Source organism: Pongo pygmaeus, chromosome 22 (assembly GCF_028885625.2).
Source record: "Pongo pygmaeus isolate AG05252 chromosome 22, NHGRI_mPonPyg2-v2.0_pri, whole genome shotgun sequence".
NCBI classification, from domain to species: domain Eukaryota; kingdom Metazoa; phylum Chordata; class Mammalia; order Primates; family Hominidae; genus Pongo; species Pongo pygmaeus.
Window position 1 is genome coordinate 29,855,290 of NC_072395.2, and position 27,151 is coordinate 29,882,440.

Below are 27,151 nucleotides of genomic sequence, written 5' to 3' on the forward strand. Positions count from 1 at the left end.
AGACGAACGTTGCTGTGAGCCGAGATCAAGCCACTGCACTCCAGCCTCCAGCCCGGTGACAGAGCAAGACTCCATCTCAAAAAAAAAAAGAACAAACTATCAATACACCTAAAAATTTACATGAATCCCAGAGGCATTAGCTGTGTGTTTTGTTTTGTTTTTAAGCCAGCCTCAAAAGATATACTGTATGATTCCACTTATGTGACATTCTTCTTGTAAAGACAAAACTATAGTGACAGAGAAGAGATCAGTGGTTGCCAGGAGTTAGAGGAGGTATGACTGTAAAGACATAGCATGAAAGAGTCGTAAGGTAATAGAACTGTCCTGTACACTGAATGTGGTGATGGTTACATAAATCTATACTTGTGTTAAAATTCATAAAACAAGGCCAGGTGTAGTGACTCATGCCTGTAATCCCAGGTGTGGAAAAAAAATTCATAAAATGATATACCAAAAAATAAGTCAATTCTATAGTTTAGTGATTTTTCTTTTCTTTTCTTTTCTTTTTTTTTTCCTGAGACAGATTCTCACTCTGTTGCCCAGGCCGGAGTGCAGTGGAGTGCAGTGGAGCGCAATGAAGTGTATTGGTGCAATCACAGTTTACTGCAACCTCTGCCTGCCTGGCTCGAGCAATCCACCCCCAACCTCAGCCTCCTGAGTAGCTGAGACCACAGGCCCATGACACCTGGCTAATTTTTGTATTTTTAGTACAGATAGGGTTTCGCCATTTTGGCCAGGCTGTTCTGAACTCCTGACCTCAGGCAATCTGCCTGCCTCAGCCTCCCAAAGTGCTGGGATTACAGGCATAAGCCACCGCACCTGGCTGATAAGTTAATTTTATGGTTTGATGATTTTTCTTTTTCTTTTTCTTTTTTTAAGACGGAGTATCACTCTGTTTCCCAGGCTGGAGTGCAGTGGAGTGCAGTGGAGTGCAGTGGAGTTCAGTGAAGGGCAGTGGCGTGATCATAGTTCATTGCAACCTCTGCCTCCCTGGCTCAAGCAATACCCCCGACCTCAGCCTCCTGAGTAGCTGAGATCACAGGCCCGTACCATCATGCCTGGATAATTTTTGTATTTTTTGGTAGAGACAGGGTTTCACCATATTGCCCAGGCTGGTCTTGAACTCCTGGACTCAAGTAATCTGCCCACCTCAGCCTCCCAAAGTGCTGGGATTACAGGTATGAGCCACCATGCTTGGCTGTATGTATGATGATGCTTTAAAATAAAATTTAAAATAATTAACCTGTAAGAAGATACTTGAAGACTGTGTGAACATTTTGTTTAGCTGATAAACACAATCATTATATATAATGTAATTCTTTCTTTCATTCTCCACCTGAGCCCCACTCTCCACTTCTATCCAAACCTTTCAGTGGTATAAAGACTTATAGCACCTGTAGTTATCCTCCTGTGGTGAATCATTCCCCGATTCCCACAGACTATCAAATTGACATTTGCAGGGACCATATCTTAATCACAACCTCTAGAACACAGACTATCAAATTGACATTTGCAGGGACCATATCTTAATCACAACCTCTAGAACACTGTCATTCTCATATAGGCATGCTTGGAGAATTTATGAATGAATGTGACTTGGCGGCCACCTCTTATGCTGGGGCCTATGCACCTACAGAGACTTCGTGAAGCCCTGGCACATTGTTTTTAATTGTTAAATTTCTCAGTTATGGGTATAATAGAGGCATTAAAGAGCACATAAGATTGTCTTCTCATTATGGATACAAACTTTCATTCTGGTAATCCTATTACACACTTTACCTTTGCATCTGTCTAGTGCAGCCATTAGTTGGCCACAAAATCTGAAATAAATATTTCATATTAAATTTAAAAATTGGCTGGGCATGGTGGCTCACGCCTGTAATCCCAGCACTTTGGGAGGCCGAGGCGGGCAGATCACGAGGTCAGGAGATCAAGACCATCCTGGCTAACATAGTGAATACCCTGTCTCTAATAAAAATACAAAAAATTAGCTGGGCGTGGTGGCACGTGCCTGTAGTCCCAGCCACTCGGGAGGCTGAGGCAGGAGAATCGCTTGAACCTGAGAGGTGGTGGTTGCAGTGAGCAGAGATCGCGCCGCTGCACTCCAGCCTGGGCAACAGAGGGAGACTGTCTCAAAAAAAAAAAAAAAAAAAAATTAAAAACTATGATGTGCAGATATTTTCCCCTAGTATGAAAGCTTAAGTTATTAAATCTGTAGAAAGGCTGAAAAACTTAATGAGGATGTTTTATGTTAATAAGATAAACTTAATTGTTAAGATGTTAAGGTGGTGTGTTAAGGTGACAAAGTGGAAGTGGAAGGAAAGAGAACTAACATTACTGGGCACGTACTACATGCCAGTATCTGCTTCAGGTGCTTTAAAAACATTCTCCCAGTCCCCACCCAACTCTGGGACACATGCTCCATTATGCTCACTGTAGGGTGTGGATGGAAAATGAGAGGGTTAGTTCTACCCAGAAGCACCTACCTAAGATGCCCTGTGCCCCATCCCTAGGGCCCATCTGACATTAGTGCCACTAATGTGAACAGTGGCATGCATGCTGCAAGTGCCCCAACTTCAGTGGGTGCTGTGGTGTCCCTTGGGGACACCCAAGCAGGGACACAGCCTGGAAGTGCAGGAGAGTTAGTAAGTAACAGTGGACGGAAGTCAGCAGATTAATCCCCCAGCCTCCTTACCCTTCAGTGGAATAATGCTGAAGCACAGTCTATGAAGTTCCACAGCTGATCCCGAGTGTAAGTGGGCCTCATTTTTCCATAATGGTTTCCAGCTGAGTAGCACACACTTTATAGGCTTTCTCACTTCCTTGTCTCTCTCTTCTCATACCTCACTTCTGCTTCCTGGGGTTAATATCATCAGTCAATAGGTAATTGCAGATAGACTACCTGCATCCAAGTCCGTTGCCTTAGACTCTACTTTGCAAGAACCCAAGCTAAGACATACAACAATATTAGTCAGTATCCTCTTTCTTTAATAATGAAACCCCCAGCCAGGCGCGGTGGCTCACTCTTGTAATCCTAGCACTTTGGGAGGCCAAGGCAGGCAGATCACCTGAGGTCAGGAGTTCGAGACCAGTCTGGCCAACATGGTGAAACCCCGTCTCTACTAAAAATACAAAAATTAGCTGGGCGTGGTGGTGGGCTTCTGTAATCCCAGCTACTCAGGAGGCTGAGGCAGGAGAATCGTTTTAACCCAGGAGGTGGAGGTTGCAGTGAGCAGAGATTGCACCACTGCACTCCAGCCTGGGCAACAGAGTGAAACTCCATCTCAAAATAAAATAAAATAAAATTTAAAAATATTGAAACCCCCAGGTTTTAGCTGTGCCTAGGACCATTGTGTTATAGATTATATTTTCCCAGCATCTTTGCAACCAGATAAGACCATGTAACTTTTTGCCAATGGGATATAAGTGCTTTTATTTAACAAGCCTTCCCTTTAAAAGAAATAAGGGTGTATTTTCTTGTTCCTTTGACCATTCCTGCTGTCTGGGATGCACATGTAATGGCAGGAGCTAGAACAGCCCTCACAGATCCAGCGATAGAAGCCATATCTTGAGGATGGGCTGAGCTGTCCATCCTACCCTACCCTGTTCTGCTTCACTGAGGACTATTTCAGGAGAGAAAAACAAACGTCTCTCTTCCTTTTTTTTTTTTTTTTTTTTTGAGAGGGAGTCTCGTTCTGTCACACAGGCTGGAGTGCAGTGGCAGGATCTCAGCTCACTGCAACCTCCGCCTCCCGGTTCAAGCAATTCTCTGCGTCAGCCTTCTGAGTAGCTGGGATTACAGGTGCCCGCCACCACGCCCGGCTAATTTTAACATCTCTCTTTTTAAGCCACAGTATTGTAGGGATCTCTCTACTAATGTAGCATGGCCACATATATGGAAATTGGAACACTGCAGAGATTAGCATGGCTCCTGTGCAAGGATGACACACAAATTTGTGATGTGTTCCATACTTTTAACATAGTTAGAAAGAATGAATAAGATCCAGTGTTTGACAGCACAGCAGGGTGAATATAGTCAATAATAATTTAATTGTACGTTTAAAAAAATCACTAAAAGAGTATAATTAGTCTGTTTGTAACACAAAGGATAAACGCTGGAGGGAATGGAGGCCCCATATTCCATGATGTGATTATTATACACTGCATGCCTGTATCAAAACATCTCATGAACCCCATAAATATGTACACTTACTATTTACTCATAAAAATTAAAAAATAAAATAAAGTAGCATGGACTGTATTTTTGCAGAGGATAAGACATTGGACAAAGTCACACAGCTTTGGAGTAAGGTGTAAAGGGAAGGTTTGCATTCAGATCTGTGGGAATCCACAGCTCAAGCTCTTAAGTGAGCCCTTCATTTATTGTGGGTGCGTGACTTGCCTCCTATGTGTTGGGGTAGTAAAAAGGCTGAAAAATATTTCATTATCGATGACTCCTCACTGAAAAGATTTACCTTCCTTTATCCAACAGGAGAGGGAAAGGTTAATTCTGAGTTCCATCAACTTGCAAATGAGGCCGGCTGCAGGTGGCTCACGCCTATAATCCCAGTGCTTTGGGAGGTCAAGGCAGGAGTATCGCTTGAGCCCAAGAGTTTGTGACCAGCCTGGGCAAGATGGCAAGCCCCCCGTCTCCATGAAAAAAAAGAAGAATAAAGAAAAGAAAGAAAGAAAGAGAGAAAGAAAAGAAAGAAAGAAAGAAAGAAAGAAAGAAAGAGAAAGAAAGAGAGAGAGAGAAAGAAAGAAAGAAAAAAGAAAGAAAGAAAGAAAGAAAGAAAGAAAGAAAGAAAGAAAGAAAGAAAGAAAGAAGGAAGGAAAGAAAGAAAGAAAAAGAGAAAGAAAGAAAGAAAGAAAATTATCTGGGCATGGTGGCACAGGCCTGTAGTCCCAGCTACACAGGAGGCTGAGGCAGAGGATTGCTTGAGCCCGGAAGTTCGAGACTGCAGTGAGCTACAATCACACTACCTCGCTCCAGCCTGGGTTACAGAGCGAGATCCCATAGAAGAAGGAAGGAAGGGAGGAAGGGAGGAAAGGAGGAAGGGAAGAAGGAAGGAAGGAAGGGAGGAAGGAAGGAAGGGAGGAAGGAAGGAAGGAAGGAAGGAAGGAAGGAAGGAAGGAAGGGAGGGAGGGAGGGAGGAAGGGAAGAAGGAAGGAAGGAAGGAAGGAACGGAGGAAGAGAGGAAGGGAGGAAGGGAGGAAAGGAGGGAGGAAGTGAAGAAGGAAGGAAGGGAGGAAGGGAGGAAGGGAAGAAGGAAGGAAGGAGGAAGGAAGGAAGGGAGGGAGGAAGGGAAATACAAATACAAATGAAAATGGAAGAAGTCATGATGCTATGAAGAAAGCTTAAATGTACTGAGGTTAGAATTGCCTTTTTTGTAAAAACCAAAGCAAAATATTTAATTGTTGTTATGAGCTAAATTGTGCCTCCTTTCCCCCATCCCCCATCCCCCACCCCAAATTCATGTATTGAAGCCCTAACCCCAAGTACCTTAAAATGTGACTGTCATTGGAGGTAAGGTCATGAAAGAGGTAATTAAGTTAAAATGAGGCCATTAAGGTGGGCCCTAATTCAGTCTGACTGGTGTCCTTATAAGAAAAGGAAATTTGCACACACTAAGAGATCTCAGGATGCCTGCATAGAGAAAAGACCACATGAAGAGGCAGCAAGCCAGCCAAGGAAAGAGGCCTCAGAAGAAACCAACCTGCCGGGACTTCAATCTTGGACCTTCAGCCTCCAGAACTGCGAGGAATACATTTCTGTTATTTAAGACACCCGATCTGTGATACTTTATTACGGCAGCCCTAGCAAACTAATAGTCACTTACCCTCATCAAGGAAGGATATAGCATGTTTCTACCAGATGAATAATTAAGTAAATGAATAAATGAATGAGCATGGTGCTATACTGCTAGGGAAACAACACGAACATTTTGCTCTATAACATGCCATTCATTAAAATACACTTTAATTCAGCTTGACTGAGAGAGAAGAATGCTAGCATGGCCTAGCTTAGATATGTGTAGTAATCAAAAAGAACACAAGAGTCTGTGAGTTATTTCAGTTTTGCTAAACACAAAATGACATTGTCCTGGATGCCTCTGTAGCCAAGTCAAGAAATCTGAAATGATGAAACAGCAGAATTCTGAATTTCAGGCTAAGTGGCTGCATGAATTTCCAAGAGTGATGAGGTTCTGAAATGAACCATTAAAATTTCATCAAAAGTACGCCACAGCTGGAGGTCAGAGGAAAAGGTTACATGGGGTTATACAATCCTAAAAGAACAATATTTCATCTTTGGTTTTTAGTGAACCAATTATTTCCATCGTTATAGGAAGCTTCCTATATTTCTAAATAAAGCACCTTAAACACAAAATGCCCAAAATCGAACTCACGTTTTTTCTCTTGGAATTTTCTCTCTCTTTACAGAGGAATCGTTTTAGTTGCCAATACCATTATCCTCCTAGTCACCCAAATTGGAATTTCGTTTTTATATAGAACTGAGGACAAAACTTTCTCTGCCATCTCTTTCCATGGAACAGTATCCTGAGTTTCTAGGTAATTCATGTTAAAGTTGTTACCATTTGCAACTATGTATCTGTGTAAAAATTATCTTGCCACTCTATGAGAAACAAAACTCAGATGTAAAAGAATTGCAGTGCTGAGGCTAGTATAAGATACAATTGCCATCCATAATCTCTATATCAAATTTGCATTCAAACAAACATCATATTGTTCATTGTTTTAATTTATAAAATAAATTTATCCTAATTAAATTTCCTTTTAATCTAAACCTAATTTCTAGATTAAAAAGAATATCCTTTGGCCAGGCGCAGTGGCTCATGCCTGTAATCCCAGCACTTTGGGAGGCCGAGGCAGGCGGATCACGAGGTCAGGTGATCGCGACCATCCTGGCTAACCCAGTGAAACCCTGTCTCTATTAAAAACACACAAAAATAATTAGCTGGGTGTGGTGGCGGGCGCCTGTAGTCCCAGCTACTCGGGAGGCTGAGGCAGGAGAATGGTGTGAACCCAGGAGGCGGAGCTTGCAGTGAGCCGAGATCGTGCCACTGCCCTCCAGCCTGGGCGATAGAGACAAACCTCGTCTCAAAAAAAAAAAAAAAAAAGAAAAGAAAAGAAAATCTTTTAATGTTGGAATGCCATATAAATCTTTTTCTTTTTTTTTTTTTTTTTTTTGAGATGGAGTTTCACTCTTGTTGCCCAGGCTGGAGTTCAATGACACAATCTCTGCTCACTGCAACCTCCACCTCCCAGGTTCAAGTGATTCTCATGCCTCAGCCTCCCAAGTAGCTGGGATTACAGGTGCGTGCCACCACACCCTGCTAAGTTTTTTGTATTGTTAGTAGAGACAGGGTTTCACCATGTTGGCCAGGCTGGTCTTGAACTCCTGACCTCAGGTGATCTGCCCACCTCGGACTCCCAAAGTGCTGGGATTACAGGCATAAACCACCACGCCCGGCCGGAATGCCATATAAAATTTAATTTGGGGAAAATGTCTGCTGCTAAAATTATGTGGAAAAAAAATCATTTATCTCTAGAATGAAAAGCAAGATCACAAGACAATAGAATGACTCTACTTGCCTCTTCAGCCCATCCCTTGCTACTCAGTCACATCACACGTAGTCTCTGGAAAATCATCTTTTTTCTCATTCCACTCCTCCTTCTGCCATCCTCTGTCTACAGTATCCCTTCGCCTGCACTTTAGGCCCACAACCCCTTGAAGATTCAATTCAGATCTCACCAAAAAGTATTTTCTGGCCCACCAAGCCCTGGCCAGAAGTACCTCTTTCAAACATCTCTTATGTTAAACAGCATTATGGAACACTATTGTTTCGGACTGATCTTCTGCACTAGGTCCCAAGGGACCAGATTAAACCAAAATGGAGTCACTTGTGCTAAATGCCACGTCATCAAAATGAAACTTTAAGGAAGTCGATAGATCTCAAAACAGATCAGTTTTTCCTGAAAACTGGAGATTCCAGTGTGAGTCAGCTATAATAAGGACACTTCCATTTGCTTAAACTCATATAAAAAAAGTAACCTGAAGTAACCTAATGTTTACCAGTCAAGCTTTTTTTTTTTTCTATTGTTCTGTTTCCTTGTTCCCACCTTATAAAACCCACTGTTCAGCAGTTGCTCATGAGAGCTTTCAGTACATTTTGTGGACTGAAAGCTGTCCTGAATTATAAATCCCAAATAAATGCCCATCTTTGATCTATAACTAAATTTGTTGTAATTTTGTCTTTTGACACTTATAATAACATATGTTTTCAATTTTTATATTTACATTTCCCACTAAAGTGAGTGTCTGGAGGAGAGATTGTGCTAGAGATAGCCTAGCACATAGGAAGGGAGGAAGGGAGGAAGGTAGGAAGGAAGGAAGGAAGGGAGGAAGGGAGGGAAAGAGGGAGGAGAGGAAAGAGAAAAAGAGAAAGGAAGGGAGGGAAGGAGGAAGACAATTTCATATTAAAGGGCTCATAAATGAGGCAAGTTTTGCTGTTATGGCATAATTCGAAGGAAATATTAGCTGAGCTATATCTCAAAATTATGTCTAATATCCAGCTTTCAGCAAACTGAATTTCCCACCATAAGAGATTCTTTTCTGGGGCGGGGGAGGAAGGCCAAGAATTAGTACTCTGAAAGCAACCATTTAAGCTGGAGTACTCCTCTGCATCTAAAATATGACAGATGTCTCCAAGTCTTCAGACCGGGTTAACCAGAGGAGAGAAGGACCTGGAAAGAAAAGACAAAAAAGTAGAGAGTGAGACCCATTTCATGCCAGTTTCCCAGAGATGGTGGGAGAGAAAGGACAGAACAGTACAGATTCATCAGGAACAATTCAGTGCCCAGTTATGACATGTTTAAACACTGCCTTTTTTGTGTCTTTTCGGCAATCCTGTGAGATGGGAGGATGTCACACATTTCTTCATTTGGAGAAACTGAGCTCCTAAAAGATTAGATAGAAGTAAAACTGGTAACAGCAGCCAAACTTTTCAATAGTCGTCTCTCTCCTAGAGCAATGCTCTGTGGAAGGGAGAGAAAACTATGTTGCCTCCCTAATGATAATGTGCTGATTCTGTTTGTTTAACTAAAGCTACACCAGATTAGCAGACCATAATTACAGCTAAAATCCTTGTCTCTGATACAGTTGACAGAATGTCTGTTTCACTGAGCTGAACTCCCAGGAAAGGCTTTACTCAAGGTTAAGCCAGGCTGCCTGAAAGCAATAGTGCTGTTTCAGTGTTACACTAGATACTTTATCTGAGCAGCAGGATTTCCTACACTTGGGTTTCACATGGTTTACTTTGATTTCTTGGGGCGATAAGGATGTTTGCTCCTCTTTGAAAGGTTGTGTTAGTGGCCATACCATTGTAAAACCTTAAGAACTTTCTTTTGTGTCTGGATATGAAGATATCTACCTTTTTCTTGATATACAACTTTACTAGGACTTCTTTTAGGGAATTCTTCCCTCCATCCCCCAATTCTTTCCTTGCCTTTCAGCTTTGCAGAACGCAATGAAGTCTGTCATTAATAATCTTTCCTTGACCGGGCACAGTGGCTCATGACTGTAATCCCAGCACTTTGGGAGGCCAAGACGGGTGGATCACCTGAGGTCAGGAGTTCGAGACCAGCCTGGCCAACATGGCGAAACCCCTTCTCTCCTACAAAAACAAAAATTAGCCCTGCGTGGTGGTGGGCACCTGGAATCCCAGCTACCCAGGAGGCTGAGGCAGAAGAATCGCTTGAACTCGGGAGGCAAAGGTTGCAGTGAGCTGAGATCCGGCCACTGCACTCCACCCTGGATGACAAGGGTGAAACTCCCTCTCAAAATAATAATAATAATAAATCTTTCCTTTATCTAGTCAACTTTGAATGTTATGCTTAATTCCTTGAGACCTAGAAATGGAATTGAGTGTGTTTGTTTGATCACTGGTGGTTTTCTGTAGTGGATCGAGGAATGTTCTCACCTCTTGCCAGAATCTTTTAAATAGTTCTGCTCTCTTCTCTGTCAGGTTGCTTCTCTATTCACTCTCATCTACTTTGTAAATCATAAGGCAAATTGTCAATGAATTTGACTAAAATTTCAAGAAATAAATCAAGGTGAGAAAAGTAAGCTGACAACAGAGTTGAGAATAAAAGGGGAAGTATTTGACTGGGTCTGTTTTGCTTCCCCCGCCCAAAACCATCCCAGACGTTCCTTAAATAGAGCCCACAGTTTGTGGGCTTTCTAATGAATAGTGGCCAAGAGGCAGCCTCACATTTGAGGCATGCTATTACCATTTTTTCTTTATTCCCTCTCCTTAATTAGGGTATTTAAAGGGAGGCTGCCCTCAGATTCTGACAAACAGTATTAGCTTCCTCATAATGCAATGCCTGATCCTGGAGCTATTTTTTCAGGAGGGTTTGCACTGAGTCTGTGACATTTTCTATATTTCTAGAATGCAGGAGGAATACCTCGACAGAGAATTAGCTGTGGAGGTTATAAAAAGCCTATTCCTGAAGGCCTGAAGAACTGATTTTAGTAACCCATAATAATACAGGAGGGAGATAGAGTTGACTGGTTTTCAGTTTCACAGTTTGGCTAATGCCTACAATAAGATGTATTTTACCTGTACCAAACACATACACACCAAAACATTCATGAAACAATATTTATCCCTTTTCCATGCAATTCCTTCTATTTTCCATTCTAATTTATTTCAGTTTCTAAATGCAAACCTCCACCCACTGAATTGATTCTCTCACACTAAAGAGTGGCAACCCACTGTTTGAAAAGCACTCAATGGGATGCCCTTTATTTTTCTAACCCTGTAATTCAATATAGAGAGATTCTGAATTGAGGACAAGCCTGATGAGTTTGAGGTATGGAATAAAGGAATCTGATCGGCTCCGGGTTTGTTGTGTTTTTAAATCTTCCTGTGTGTTCATTCTCTTCACCACAGAGAGGACTCTATTATCTTTGCTCAAAGAGCAGACAGTGCTCTAGCTGTTTTCCCCTGCTTAGCTTTGATCCCTGCAGCCATGCTCAGCCCTTCCCCCAAGCCCTCCCTTCCAGATGGATTGAGGCTGTTGAGACTCCAGGAGTGTTCGGGGCTGGGAGCCTGCTGAGTGTTCACTGTTCCCACCTCCAATCTGCTCCATCCTCCAGCTGCAATTCATTCCGGATCTACCAGGTTAATGGGATTATTGTTCTTCTCTGTTATTCTGTTATTTCATATAGGGTGAATCAGTTTGTTCCTGGGACAATTTTTAGTTGGTTGCTGAGATGACAAAAATGGATGGGGATTTTATTTTAGGAATAAGTGTTCTTCATCAGCCAGGATTTAATCTGGGAAGAATTTATTCACTCTCAAATGGTTTACTTTTTGAAGTGACTTAAAAATAAGATTTTTTTGGCTGGGTGTGGTGGCTCACCCCTGTAATCCAGCACTTTTGGAGTCTGAGGTAGGAGGATTGCTTGAGCCCAGAAATTCAAAACCAGCCTGGGCAACATATTGAGACCCTGTCTCTATTATTAAAAAAAAATTTTAAATAAGATTGTTTTATCAGATAAAAGCAAAGCATACCTTAAGGCACAACTCATGTTTTAATGCCTATATCATCATCAAATCAACCATACAACATTTTAGCTTCACATTTTAATTTTGGTTAGAAAGATAAAGTGATAGACTTTATATCATTTATTTTATTTTATTTATTTTATTCATTATATTCAACAACATTTACTCAGTACTTATTGGATACAAAGCACATTTATTGACCTCAAGATATCTAGACCTTTAGAAGGGAGTTTTTTTTAAATGCCTACAGATAGCCATTATATAAAATAAGATTTTAATAAGTGACTATACACAGTATAGTTCACAGCCTAATCGTAGTATCTCTTCCTTTTCAGAACTTGTAAGAGTGAAAAGAGAAATTACTCATTCCTAGTGTATCTGTTTTTTCAAGACATGAGATTGCCAAATTTCTGTATTCTTCATTTTAATTAAATGCATGATTGTTTGACTGAATGAATGCTGACTGTCTATTTAGTGCCATGTGCTATAGATGGGACGAAATGATCTTCCTATTGATCTTTCTTTGGTTTCTTGATGTTTGTCTCAAAAGAATTGACTTCCCAATACCTGGAACGCATGAGTGGAGAGAGACTGAAAAATGGAAAGAAAAAGGCATGAAATAAGGCTACTGGGGACTCGGGTTTTTCCTTCCTCTCTGATTGTCCAAATCCAATAGAAATATAAAGTGAGGCTGGGTGCAGTGGCTCATGTCTGTAATCCCAGCACTTTGGGAGGCCAAGGCAGGTGGATCACCTGAGGTCAGAAGTTTGAGACCAGCTTGGCCAACATGGTGAAACCCCATCTCTACTAAAAATACAAAAAATTAGCCAGGCGTGGTGGGACACACTTGTAATCCCAGTTACTTGGGAGGCTGCGGCAGGAGAATCACTTGATCCTGGGAGACAGAGGTTGCAGTGAGCCGAGATCACACCACTGCACTCCAGCCTGGGCAATAGAGCAAGACTCCATCTTGGAAAAAAAAAAAAAAAAGACATATAAAGTGATATAAAATATAAAATTTTAAACTATAGTAGCTACATTTGAAAAACTCAAAAGAAACAGATAAAATTTATTTTTAACAACATATTTTGTACAATCTAATATATCTAAAATATTATCTTTACAATGTGAAATCAACGTAAAAAACATTAGTGAGATATTTTACTTTCAGGTATTTTTAGACTATTATCTTCAAAACCTGGCATGTATTCTTCACTAACAGCACATCTCAATTTTGATTAACCATATTTCTTGAGTTCAGTAACCACAAATCACTAGTGGCTGTCATATTGAACAACATAGCCTAGATAAATAAGCAAAAGTCAAGGAAAATCTAGATAGTTAATAAATTTCTTTAACATTCAGAGGAAGGGACTCTTACTTCATGGGGTAAGGAGGAAACCTGAAAACCAGTTTTTTCTTTCTACTGATGGAGAAATGGGAGTTGCCAACTCAAGATCCACTCCTTTCCCTTCCAGCCTCTCAGACGTGGGGAAATGAGCTAGAGCTGGAGCTGAACCTCTCCTACTTCTCTCCAGCACCCCAGAATTAAATCTGCTCTGAGGAAAACAAAAGCAATTCTACAGTCCTCACATTAGTATCACGACTTGCAGTTGATAAATGCTTTCATGTACAATATATCATTGGATATTTAATCATACTGTGAGGTGGTCAGTTGAAGTATTACTATCCTCACTTTATAGATGAATGATCTGGGCCTCAGGAAGATTAAATGACTTGCTCCAAAGTAGCACAGTTAGTATCCAAATGTTTTGAAACTTAACCTAGTGTATGTCTCACTAAACCAGAGCTGCCTGGCAAAAGGAAGTTAAGAAAATATTTACAGAAGTACGATTTTTTTTTCTTCTCTGGACACATTTCATCTACTCCACACACACACACACACACACACACACACACACACACACCCCACAAAAAAAAAAAGACAAAAAAGAAACCACTGGTGATCATTTTGCAGAAATAACCTCTTGGCCAATTGAGCTTTTAACTGGGTTTTTGTATTTTTTTTAAGTTGGACCTCATTGTCTAGTGTAGCAATTTAGAACATCTAATTATTGACAGCAAGTCAGCATATTACAAAGGCAGAGTTTTTGCATTGGCTCTGAAATGTGTTGCAATCATTTTTGTCTGGGAAAACAAACAAAAGTGGATAGGCAGCATGGTTGTTATATGAGATGCTGGCTGAGTCCCAGGCCCTAGGACATTGGCTTACCTACCAACAATACCTCCCTTTCAGGCGATGCCAACTGTTTTATGAGAAGATCACAGTTCTCTGGAAGTGAGCTTTTGTGTTTTGCTCTAATCAGCAGGATCCAACTTTACTACTGTCATGGAGGGAATTACAGTAATTCTATCAAGTTTTGATGCAACCTTCTTCTGACACTGTGTGAAACAGACTGAAAAGACTCTAAAGATGGAGAGAGCTCAATGCTTGAGAAAAGGAATTCTGTCTTTTGAAAGGTCTCTAGAACAAAGGATATGCAATATGTTTATCACTTCAACTTTAGAAACATAATAGGCTCTAGAAACACATTCTCATTGATCTGTTTCTACTGCTCCTGTTTTTTTTTTTTTTTCTGCTTCACCCAATTGTCTTCCTATTTTTATCTCTTTCATTCCACTCTGGAGCCATGTTGCTTGGTCAGGCCACCATTCAAAATAAATGATTTTTTCCCTCTTTCATATTATACCTGTTTTCTTAATTCTTGGCTGTTACTTTTCTCAGTTAACCTTTGGCAAATCATAATGAAATTAAATTTAGCTGGTTGTAGAGAGAAAGAGTCATTGTAGAAGTTGGGATGGTCTGGAAGTGAATTAAAAAGTATTTTGATAGCCCTCAGAATGTGGTCAAAAACAGTAAAAATCCAGCTGGGAGTCAGTGTACCCAGTTTATCTCAGTTGCAGTAAATTGTTGGGTGTCTCCTTGTAGCTGCCACAATAATGCTAATGATGATGACTTCTTGCTTGAAGTGCTGAGTGTTGAATCCTTTGCCCCAGTTATGTGCCACATACTGATTTCCTTAGCAGTAGACAAATACTGGAAACGCAAAAGGCAGAAGCTGTGTCCTACTAAGCCATTCCCTTTGTCTAGTTTATCACTCAGTTCTGTCTATTCTTTCCTTCCTCTGTGGGAAATGGGGAGTTCATAAATGATAATAACAAACTTGCAGAAAAATGTTAAGATAGAAACTTTTGTAGCAGCCAGCCTTTTTCTTAGAGGAGGTCAAAGCATAAAGAAATAAATTGATCAGCCTCTGTTCCTATCTCCCCCAAAAACTCCTTCTCTAGAAATCCTACTCTCAGAAACTAGTAATGAGGCATTATGAAAAATTACTTAATCCACTGGGCCAATTCATATAGCTTATTAGCTATCTTCCTTTAGACTGACAAAAAAAAATAGCCAAATTATTTACTAGCAAATCCGGAAAGTAGGTGAAGTTCTTTAGCAGTTTAATGTTACTATAACAGTCTGATTCACAGGAGCACACACATTTATAAAATTCTCATCTGCACGAGTTGGCACACCCACATGAGAGAAATGTCATCCATGACAATGAGGCTATCAGGTCTTTTACAGCATACATTCTACTATAAATTTGTAGGGATCAAGGAAAAACTTCCCCTTTGCCATCTGAAGGCTTACTGAAAAATCAACTGACAAAAGGCAGATTAATAGGCGAAATGGCCTACAGATGTGTTAATGAGCATGAGGGAGAATCACAGAATGATTGTCCAATACCCCAGTGAGGTACAGATGGTTGTATATACTTCTTAGGGGAAAGACAGATAGAAATGTGTAGATGATTTTTAGGGGATTTCAATGGGCCTGGAGAACATACAGTGGACTGGGATAAAGTCTTTTGGGCCAGCAGAGCAGACAATAGCTTGTGACCAGTCCGTCCAGGCGTGTTGATAGAATTCAGTCTTTCTTCCCATGAGTTCAGTTAATAAAAACTCAGGGAAGGGGCCGGAAGTAATTGTTTTCTTCATTGTCAGGTCCAAAATGTAGGCAAATAAGGAATTTCAGGGGACAACTTCATCCTGCAAGGAGGATTAAGAGACAGGACAGGGTGGAGGCCCAAGAAACCTCGAGGCTTCTTCCTCAGTTCAGCATGTCAAAGTGCCATATTTTGGGGTATCCGTTTCTAAGCTCCAACACATTCAAAGTACCTCAAAAGAACCAGATGCTGCTAAGATAGTTCACAGGGAAGATTCTGTCCTCTTTTCTGTATCCTATATTTAAAATTCAAGTGGTTTCTCTTTCTAGGCTACCCCATAACTTTGTTGGTTAAAGGATGTGCTACTCATTTAAAATGTCAAATTACAAAGCCGGAGAACTGGCCTATCTTATTCACATACTTTGCCTTTCTCAATCCCTATAATCTCAGCATCATACGTTCTATCTTTTCAACGTACATATTAAAAGGTATCTTAAAGACTATCTTACTTGGACTGAAACACAAGAGTATCTGCGAACACTGATTCAGCTTGCAAAATACGTAGAAAAGTAGCAAGGAAAATGATGTAACAGCCCATGTAGTCGGTATACTGGCCTAGTTTCAAGACTAAAAGCAGTCTGAAAGTGTCTGAAAAAAGTCGGAAAATGTATGTGTGTGTGTGTGTGTTTGTGTGTGCAGCCATGCTTAACAGCTCATGTTTAGCTTTCTTTTTTTTTTCCTTTTCTTCTTTTTGATACAGAGTGTCATTCTGTCACCTAGGCTGGAGTACAGTGGTGCAATCACAGCTCACTGCAGCCTCGATCTCCTGGACTCAACCAATCCTCCTGCCTCAGCCTTCCGGGTAGTTGAGACCACAGGTACATGCCACCACAGTCCCCTAATCTTTTAATTTTTATTTTTAGTAGAGATGAGGTCTCACTATGTTGCCCAGGCTGGTCTTGAACTCCTGGCCTCAAGCAATCCTCTCGCCTCAGCCTTCCAAAGTGCTGGGATTACAGGCAGGAGCCACCCAGCCCACTCACATTTGGCTTTCTTTTTCCTTTTTTTTTTTAAACTTCAACTTTTATTTTAGATACAGAGGTACATGTGCAGGTTTATTACATGGGAATACTGCATGATGCTGAAGTTTGGGGTTCGAATTCCATCACCCAGCTAGCAAACATACCACAACATAGGTTTTTCAGCCCTCCCACTCCCCACCCTGTAATAGTCTATAGTGTCTTTTCCCATATTTATGTCCATGTGTGATTAGCTAGGTCACTTCCCAGAATGTTATATACTCACACACATTGAGAAAGCTTTTGGCACTAGAATTGCCCTGGGTGATTGTGTTGGAACAGGTGCCAAAACAGTAACTTCTTATCTGAAACACTGCTGGGGTTTGCAGGAAGGTACTGATCCACACTTCCTATAGCTTGTTCATGCCAAAAAATACAAGGAAAGCTGTAGCTCCCCGAGGGAGAGGGAGAGAAACTCTTGCCTCTTTTTAAATGAGTAGACTAAGGGCCGGGCGCGGTGGCTCACGCCTGTAATCCCAGCACCTTGGGAGGCCAAGGCGGGTGGATCACGAGGTCAGGAGATCGATACCATCCTGGCTAACACGGTGAAACCCCGTCTCTACTAAAAATACAAAAAATTAGCCGGGCGTGGTGGCGGGCACCTGTAGTCCCAGCTACTCGGGAGGCTGAGCCAGGAGAATGGCGGGAACCTGGGAGGCGGAGCTTGCAGTGAGCCGAGATCGCGCCACGGCACTCCAGCCTGGGCGACAGAGCCAGACTCCGTCTCAAAAAGAAAAAAAGTTATAAACTAAGATGAAGGGGAAAACATAACACAAATATTTTTCAAGGAGTAGTAAGATATTAGAGCCCTAAAAGATCTGATGGGCACATTTGTCTTGCTTGTTTCACCCTCATCATCATCATATGAGTTTATTTCATTTAAAAAACCGAAAACATAGAGAAGCATAGAAAGCATTCCAATCCCCCATAATTCCGCCTCCTAAACATACATACATTTATAGACTACGGTTCCATGGAACCTGATACATAGGGAACCTGATACAGATGGATAAATTTTTCCTACCAAAATATTATAAATTATGTTTTGTTGTAGAAATTGTCTTTTTTACCTAACAACAAATCACTATGTCAGTATATAAATATTTACCACATCATTGGTTGTTTTTTTGGGTGCTTTTGTTGTTGTTGTTGTTGTTGTTGTTTTGAGACAGGATCTCTCTGTGATGCTCAGGCTGGAGTGCAGTGGCGTGATCTCGGTTCACTGCAAACTCTACCTCCTGGGCTCAAGCAATCCTCCCACCTCAGCCTCCTGAATAGCTGGAATCACAGATGTGCCACCATGCCTGGCTAATTGTTTGTAATTTTGGTAGAGACAGGGTTTCACCATGTTGCCCAGGCTGGTCTCCAACTCCTGAGCTCAAGCAATCCTCCCACCTTAGCCTCCCAAAGTGCTGTGATTACAGGCCTGAGCCACTGAGCCCAGCATACCACATCATTGTTAATGGGTACATAGTATTCTCTTAAGTGGATGTATTATAAGTTATTTAACTAATACCCTATGATTGATTGCTTGAGTTCTTTTCAACTTCTATAATTATAATTAATTCTACAATAAACAGCCTTCCGGCCAGGTGCGGTGGCTCACGCCTGTAATCCCAACACTTTGGGAGGCTGAAGAGGATGGATCACCTGAGGTCAGGAGTTCGAGACCAGCCTAGCCAAAATGGTGAAACCCCGTCTCTACTAAAAACACAAGATTAGCTGGCTGTGGCAGCACACGCCTGTAATCCCAGCTACTCGGGAGACTGAGGCAGGAAAATCGCATGAACCCGGGAGGCGGAGGTTGTAGTGAGCTGAGATCAGGCCATTGCACTCCAGCCTGGGTGATAGAGCGACACTCTGTCTCAAAAATAAATAAATAAAAATTAATTAATTAATTAACCAACCCAGATTTCAGGTGTCTCCTAATTTGAGGGACCAGGAGGGAGCACCAAGACCATATATAGCTGCCTTTGTGTTCATGCCTTACATTATGACTACCAAGATACGTGAACTCAGCCTGTCTTTGAAGCTCTTAAATAATCCTGTAATGTAAAAACCTTAGTGAACATGTAAACATAACTAGAGTTTTCATAGAGAAGGTGGAAAACAGGTTTTGCAAAACACATCTCACAGAAAAAAATCCCTCATAGACATGTCTGTTCTTACTCATTATCTGTTATATCTGGGACTGGGGTAGAGGGTGGCTTGCAAACAAATCAGTTCTTCTGCTCAACTTGCTTCCTCAAACTTGTCTTGATGCTCAGCCAAACAAAGGGCCCTCCAGTTACCAGAAATTGCCCTCCTTAGAAGAAAATTTAGCAATCATCTAAACTTGTTTTAAACATGCCCTTTGAGATATCACGCCCAGCTCCAGCAGTTTGTATTAGAGTATTTCTTCAGATCCTTTTCTGTTAAATCCTTCAAGAATGTTAACTTTTCTTCACCTAGTTTCTGACCATTTCTTGTCAATTTTCTTTCTAGTTTTTTTTTCTTGTCTTTCTTTCTGCTTTTTGTTTGTTTGTTTGTTTTGGTTTTGGTTTTGGGTTTTTTTCGAGACAGTCTTGTGCTATGTTGCCCAAGCTGGTCTCAAACTCCTGAGCTCAGGCAATCCTCCCACCTCAGCCTCCTGAGTAGCTGGGATTACAGATGTGTGGCATCATGCTCAGCTCTATTTCTAATAATTTTTCTTCTCTGGTTGCTACTGCAGTTGGTAACTTTACTCCACTATATTATCTAATCAACTTTTCTTTATATATAGAAAAACTATTTATTTAGATACTTTTTTGTGTGTGAAGTCAACTACCTTACTGATTTATCTCAGTTTTTCTTCTGTTTTAATTGATATATTATTGTTATCTGCAAACAATAATTGTGTCTCCTTCTTTCAAGTATTCATACTTCTTACTACTTTCTCATGTCTAATTACATTGAATAATTACATTGAGTAGTACCTCTAAATTAGGAGTACTAGTGGTGATGATGGACTTCTTTGCCTTCCATTGCAAAATCTTTTAATGCTTCCATGAAAAATGATACTGGCTTTGACATATAGTTTAAACATATACACACGTACACACACAATTTTAATTTCAAAGACTTTACATTTATTCCTATTTAGCCATGGTTTAAGTTCATTATCTGTATATTTGCTTTGTTTGCTTTTATTTTTAAACTAGGAAGAAATATTGGATTTGTCAAAGTCCTTTGAGATACCAGTCTACTGACCCGTACTAAGTTTGAATTATCTTCTTTTTAAACACTTAAATAAACTTAGACATGTTTATGGGCTGTTCATTCTATTGTACTGATCTACAAGTCATTTCTAACACCAATACAGAGCCCGTCTATTTATTGAACATTTTAACACATTATAATAGCTAGAAATTTTAGTCCTTCTATTTTTTTTTTTTTTCTTTTGAGACGGAGTCTCGCTCTGTTGCCCAGGCTGGAGTGCAGTGGCGCAATCTTGGCTCACTGCAAGCTCCACCTCCTGGGTTCACGCCATTCTCCTGCCTCAGCCTCCAGAGTAGCTGGGACTACCGGTGCCCGCTGCCACGCCTGGCTAATTTTTGTATTTTTTTTTTAGTAGAGACGGGGTTTCACTGTGTTAGCCAGGATGGTCTCGATCTCCTGACCTCGTGATCTGCGCGCCTCAGCCTCCCAAAGTGCCGGGATTACAGGCATGAGCCACTGTGCCTGGCGTCCTTCTATTTTTTTAATCTTTAAGATTTTCTAGGTAGGGCATGGTGGCTGTAATCTCAGCACTTTGGGAGGCCAACATGGAAGAATCGCTTGAGCTCAGGAATTTGGGACCACCCTGGGCAACATAGAGAGACCCCATCTCATAAAAAATAAAGATAAAATAAAATAATAAAATTAATTAATTTGAAAAAGATTTTCTTGCTTCATGTGTCTTAATATCCTAACCATTATTATATTACTATCATGTAGATAGGCAAAATTAATAAGATAGAAAATAATACAAAATAATTTGGGGCACTTTTATTTAAAAATTAAAATACATCCAGTACCATAAATTCCAGGAGAGGCAGAAATCAATATGAGCTTAATGAGTGATGAAAATTACCATAGATTTATTTTTTGCAGATACAGAAGATGAGAGAGAGAAAAAGAGAGAAATTACAGAGTGACAGAGAAGGCAGACATCATGCAACATGCTCAAGGGCTATTCATTTTAAGCTGAAACATACATGTGTAGAAAGCATCCTTGTACTTATAATCCCAATGACTGTGAAGAAAAATAATTTAGCCAAATAGTTCCTAGAACAGGAAAAATAAGGAATTGTATTTTGAGATAAGAAGTTAAGCTCTAGTATAACAATGATATTGGGTCAAAGAAAAATGAAAACAAATTTAAAAAATCTTACAACATGAATAAAAGTTTCACCAAATCAGGAGTCTATTATAAGCATGTTTTGAGTTATTTTCTTTCCCAAAGACTTCATTTTTGTTTTAATTTATTTAAGTAGTATACACTTCTGAAAATATTTAATTAATGTCATACTGGTTTTTGTAAAAGATGAGGTGGAGCAATTCCATTAAGCTATAGGGAGGTGAAGAGAGAATATCTGGTGAATGAATTTCAAATAAGCTCCTTCGCAATATGCCCCTTCCATAACCTCTGTATCCTTGTCATCCCAAACTGCCCACATTTCGTTGAACTCCTTGCACTTCTCAGAGGACATCTTCCCTGTCAACCCACGGTATCAGTTGGCTGGGGAGGTCCCCAAATACTGGTGGGACCTTGACCCCTGCTAGTGTCCAGGCACTTGACAGCTATCATAGAAGGAATCCAAAGACGAGTCAGAAAACAGTGACTGTATGAAGATTTACTGCAAAGTGAATCTCCACGGAAGTGCAGTTCAGGCCTACTCAAGAGAGAGACACTCCCAGCGGGGCTTGGGGCTGCTATCTTTATGGGTTTCTTTAGCCAAAGGGTGAAATATTCATGAAGATTTCTGGAAAAAAGGTGAAGATTTCTTGGAACTGTGGTGCCACCCATTTTTACACCAAATATGGGTGTTCCCAGAAGTGTCATGGCATTGGTGGGTATGTAATTTAGTATGTGAATGAATGTACAGTGAAGTCCTCATGAGACCTAGGTGAAATCCAGCACCATGTTGGGTCCAGTCAGCCTCAGCCAGCTTGGTCTACACCCTGGTTTGCAAAGTATCAGCCCCTAGCTTATGCAGCTATTTCAACAGTTTCCTTTTTGCTAGTCATGTGAAACTGCTGCCTAGAATTTTCTATTCTCCTACAACCACCCTGTATTATTCCTGTCTCACTACCCTTCAACTTCCACCCCTTTTCCTCTAGATACTTGTACAGTACTCAGTTTCAGACATAGGAGTGTGGAAATTGTCCCGAGTCCCAGTCTGAGACAGGTAGTTCTCCTTTTTCTGCCATCGCATCTCATGCACACCTCTCTGAATCACTGGTTTTCTTGACTGTCTCCCTCAGCAGAGACACCATGGAAGGCATCTTAATTGTACATTCAGCATTTAGCATATGGAAGCATTAAAGATGTTATGCAAAAAACATAAGCTTTTTTTTTAACATCTTAAGAAATGTGGGCACAAGCTCTGCTCTCTACTGTATTTATTTTTCTTAATACCCTTGTGGTTAAAATGTCACATAAAGATGTCACATAATCTCACTAATATCATATGTTACGGGTATAATATTAATAGTCATATTCAAACTCTTAATGAATCACATCAAGAAAGCCTGTCTCTAGTGTCTATAAAAATTATAGAGGAAAAACAGTGTAAGTCAGTTAGTATAATATTAAGGGGCTGGGCGTGGTGCCTCACGCCTATAACCCCAGCACTTTGGAAAGCCGAAGCCAGCGGATCATGTGAGGTCAAGAGTTCAAGACCAGCCTAACATGCTGAAACCCCATCTCTATTAAAAATACAAAAATCAGCCAGGTGTAGTGGCAGGTGCCTGTAATCCCAGCTACTTGGGAGGATGAGGAGGAGAATCACTTGAACCCAGGAGGTGGAGGTTGCAGAGGCTGCAGTAAGCCAAGATCACGCCATTGCACTCTAGCCCGTGCGACAGAGCAAGAATACATCAAAAAAAAAGAATAAGGGAATCGACCGGGCTCAGTGGCTCATGACTGAAATCCCAGTACTTTGGGAGGCTGAGGCAGGAGGATCACTTGAGCCCAGAAGTTTGATCCCAGTCTGGGCAACACAGGAAGACCCCCGACTCTACAAAAATTTTTTTAAAAAAGAGAATAAGGGAATTGTGAAGTTGGAAAGGTATATGAAAATCATTCATCCTGTGGTTGCTAACTCTGGCTGAGCTTTTAATAAAATGCCAACAACGCCCAGGTCTTATGCTAAGAAAATTTGATTACGCTTGTCTTATGTGGTGAAGCAGTAGCTGTGTATGTGTGTGTGTGTGCATGTGTGTGCATGTGTGCATGTATGTAGAGACAGGGGCTCACTATGTTGCTCAGGCTGGTGTCGAACTCCTGAGCTCAAGCAATCCACCTGTCTCAGCCTCCCACAGTGCTGGGATTACAGGCATAAGCCAGCAGGCCCAGGTAAGCAGTATTTTTTTAAAGTTCCTCAAATACTTCTAATATGCACCCAGAATTAAGGACACCCCATCTAATCCTACTCCATGTTGCCTAATCATTTTCCTGATGAGGCAACATGAGAGGTGACGTCACTTGGGAGAGTGAGTAAGGGACACACTAAAAATAACTAAAGTTACTCAATGTAAAATGGTCTGTTTCCATCAGATTATAGATTCATTATGGAAGGAATGATCAGAAAATCAAGAGATTGGGAAGAATTGGCTTGTTTAGATGACCAGTACGGGTGAGATTAACTAGACGGAAAGTAAAGCAACTGCAAGCTATATGTGGTGGCACTTCAAATAGGAGTAGTGGGAACTAACATGAAAAGAAAAAAATGATTACAGTTGGCAGGCAAAGGAGGGATCTGTGCAGGAAATAACTTGGCTGAATAAATAGAATGAGCTAAGACTAGATTATCCAAACACGAGATTCATTTCTAAATCAGACAGAGCTGAACTTAACAACAACTCTATCTACTTGTAGTTTCCTCTCTGTATAAATTTTACACTGCTAGTGAGCATGGCTTTACAGTTATCTGCAAATCTTACTCCTGAAAACGAGAATATAGACGGCTCCCTGATTTGGAGGAACTGAGAATGGAAATTACATTGTTGCATGAGGTCAAATTTTCCTCAGGTTTATCTTACACATTTAGAATATTAAAAAAAATAAATTGGGGATAGCAATGAGGGAGATCAATGTACAGGTCAACTAATATTTATTGGCAGAAGAGCAAGGGAAAAAATGTGATGGTGTTTTGTTTTTCATCAACAGCTCCAATCTCTTCATCCTCCCTCCAAGCCAACTTTATTCCCAGATGGTGTTTAAATTCTAAGATTTAAAGAAATATAGTCTTTCCAGGAGCAGTAGCTCATGCCTGTAGGAAGGTTGCCTGAGGCCAGGAGTTTGAGACCAGCCTAGGCAACATGGTGAGACTCAAATCTTTTTTTTTTTTTTCTGAGACAGAGTCCCCCTCTGTCACCCATGCTGGAGTGCAGGGGCGCTTGAACCTCCGTCTCCCGGGTTCAAGCGATTCTCCTGCCTCAGCCTCCCGAGTAGCTAGGATTACAGGCGTATGCCACCACACCTAGCTAATTTTTGTATTTTTAATAGAGATGGGGTTTCACCATGTTGGTGAGGCTGGTCTGGAACTCCTGACCTCAGGTGATCTGCCCGCCTCGGCCTCCGAAAGTGCTGGGATTACAGGCGTGAGCCACCACTCCCGACCAAGACTGAAATCTAAAAATTTTTAAAAATAAATAAATAAATAAATAAAAATGTTACAGCTCAGCTCTTTTAGAATTTGTCTAGCAGATTTCTTAGTCTTCACCAGGACACCCCCCCTACCCCCACCACCCCACCAAAAAATGTTTTATCCAGGATAAAACTGCTTGCCTTATTATTTTCTTAATTTCATGCTGTAATCATTTATACAGTTTCCCAACTTTTTTAGCATTAATCTTTCAAAATACAGTTATCTTATCTCAGTTTGTGATCCTGATCATATGTCAAGTAATATAATTTTGTGACTCATACTTTCGGAATATTTTGTCTTAGCTTCCTGATTTCTATACACACATTTACAAAGAAATCTCCATTTTTCTTTTCTTTATTCTTATTTTATTTATTTATTTATGTATTTTTGAAGATGGGGTCTCACTCTGTTGCCCAGACTGGGTGTGGCTGGAATGGTGTGAGACTTAGAAATTACTGTAGATGTTGTTCATCCAAGGTCTCATAATGAAAATTGTGAGACATTCAAATCACTCTTTTTTATGTTATGAACCATGTGCTCACAAACCCAGATCTCAAAGCTGTATAGTAATCCTACTGTAGATTCGATCTAAATGTCAGCCCACGCAAATACAGACTATTGGATATAGAAATATTCCCACCCAAATATTACTTCCCAATGATAATAATAGTAAGCCCATACAAAAATAAAGCATCAAAGACTTTTTAGCTGGCTATCTACCATCCACTCTCTTTTCTATAGGTTTTCAAAAGTCTAATGGTTCCAACTTCAAAGTAAATCTGACTCAGCATCAGTCAGGGAAACTAACTCCCAATACTCCTTGACCCTTGCACCGTAATTCATAATGCTTCCATTTTTTTCCTAAAAGAATCATCAATGGCTCTTGAATTTTTTTTTTTTTCACATATCCATCCACAAATGTCCCTCTTCCATTCTCCTCAAGGGTACAGTGATATTTAATAATGAGTTACAAATTTTTTTTGTTTCCCCTTTAATAAATTTAGTACTGGTGTGGCTGTGAATAATTACTAAACAGCCAATTTTACGTCTTTAAAGTATGTGTATCCAGGCCGGGTACGGTGGCTCACACCTGTAATCCCAGCACTTTGGGAGGCCGAGGCGGGTGGATCACGAGGTCAGGAGATAGAGACCATCCTGGCTAACACGGTGAAACCCCGTCTCTACTAAAAATACAAAAAATTAGCTGGGCGTGGTGGCGGGCGCCTGTGGTCCCTCCCAGCTACTCGGGAGGCTGAGGCAGGAGAATGGTGTGAACCCGGGAGGCGGAGCTTGCAGTGAGCCGAGATCGCGCCACTGCACTCCAGCCTGGACGACAGAGGGAGACTCTGTCTAAAAAAAAAAAAAAATTGCTTCCATCTCTTCCTTATATGAGCTGTTGCGAAGACTAGGGATAAAGTAAGCAAAGAGCCCGGATCTATCTGAAACACTCTTATCAATTGTTAGCTGTTATTTTTACTGTTTTCCCCTATATTCTTTTATATGTTTAGTGTCTTACAGGAAGAGATTAAAAAGTGCAGGTGTGGGGGCAATAGGGGACAGGGAGAATATAATAAAGGATTAAGTAATTAAATAGAAGATAGGAAAGGGTACTCCAAAAGCAAGTGTCCGTTCCAGAACTTGCTTCCTAGTAAAGCAAGGTCCTCAGGTCATCATCTTCTCTGAACCTTGATTCCACTGTATTTTCAGTGTGCGAACAGTGATTTAAATCAGTCCATTTTAGCTGTCAAACTCATACCATTTGAGAAGATTCATAACCCCAGAGAGAGCTCTTACGAAGGAGGGATTAACATGGCAAACACATGCGCAAACTCCAGATGGCTGAGCTGCGACATGTTTGAGGGAAAGTCTCTCTCCTGACTCGGGAGGAAATGCTATATGGGAGGAAAACTAGAGTCTTTCGTGATAAAGGATGGTCAGTTAGTCACTGGGTCACAAACCCTGTTCTACAAATTATTCAGCTTAAGAAGTATTTGGGACCCCTCGAAAGTTTTTTTGTTTGTTTTTGAGACGAAGTTTCTCTCATTGTTGCCGAGGCTGGAGTACAACGCTGCGGTTTCGGCTCACCGCCACCGGTCCAAAACACGTTATCGTGCTGCATGGGCCGGGAATCGAACCCGGGTCTCCCGCGTGGCAGACGAGAATTCTACCACTGAACCACCCATGAAAGAGTTGAGGAAAAGTAGTAACGTGATCGGAGCGCGACTAGAAGGTGTTCTTTGTCGCTAGAAAGAGACTAGATAATGGAGAAGGAAGATGATAATATTTTGGTCACTTGGCTGGGCATGGTGGCTCATGCCTGTAATCTCAGCACTTTGGGAGGCCGAGTGGGGAGGATTGCTTGAGCCCAGGAGTTCGAGACCAGCCTGGGCAACACAGGGAGCCTCTTGTCTCTACAAAAAACTAAAAAAAAAGAAAATGAGCCAGGCATGGTGGCACGTGCCTGTAGTCCCAGCTACTCAGGAGCCTGAGGAGGGAGGATTGCTTGAGCCTGGGAGGTCAAGACTGCAGTGAGTTGTGGTCATGCCACTTGCAATCCAGCCTAGGTGACAGAGTGAAACCCTGCCTCAACAACAACAACAAAAAAGTTGGTCACTTGAAGTACTGCTACTTATTGATTCATGATACAA

General features: G+C 41.0%; 1 long non-coding RNA gene, 2 other non-coding genes and 1 pseudogene across 3 annotated transcripts; 3 read left to right on the top strand and 1 right to left on the bottom strand.

Moving 5' to 3' along the window:
• The first annotated feature begins 3,878 nt into the window (after positions 1 to 3,878).
• On the top strand, positions 3,879 to 3,976 carry LOC129022733 (U6 spliceosomal RNA; annotated as a pseudogene).
• A 7,116-nt stretch (positions 3,977 to 11,092) lies between these two features.
• LOC134738958 (uncharacterized) lies at positions 11,093 to 21,052 on the top strand. The gene is made up of 3 exons (XR_010125255.1): positions 11,093 to 11,207; positions 16,314 to 16,431; positions 20,743 to 21,052. It is a non-coding gene; the product is annotated as an uncharacterized LOC134738958 (long non-coding RNA).
• Positions 21,053 to 24,529: 3,477 nt separating this feature from the next.
• On the top strand, positions 24,530 to 24,590 carry LOC129022743 (U7 small nuclear RNA). Its single transcript, XR_008496540.2, has one exon. It is a non-coding gene; the product is annotated as a U7 small nuclear RNA (small nuclear RNA).
• Positions 24,591 to 26,617: 2,027 nt separating this feature from the next.
• TRNAG-GCC (transfer RNA glycine (anticodon GCC)) lies at positions 26,618 to 26,688 on the bottom strand. The gene has a single exon. It is a non-coding gene; the product is annotated as a tRNA-Gly (tRNA).
• Positions 26,689 to 27,151: the final 463 nt, after the last annotated feature.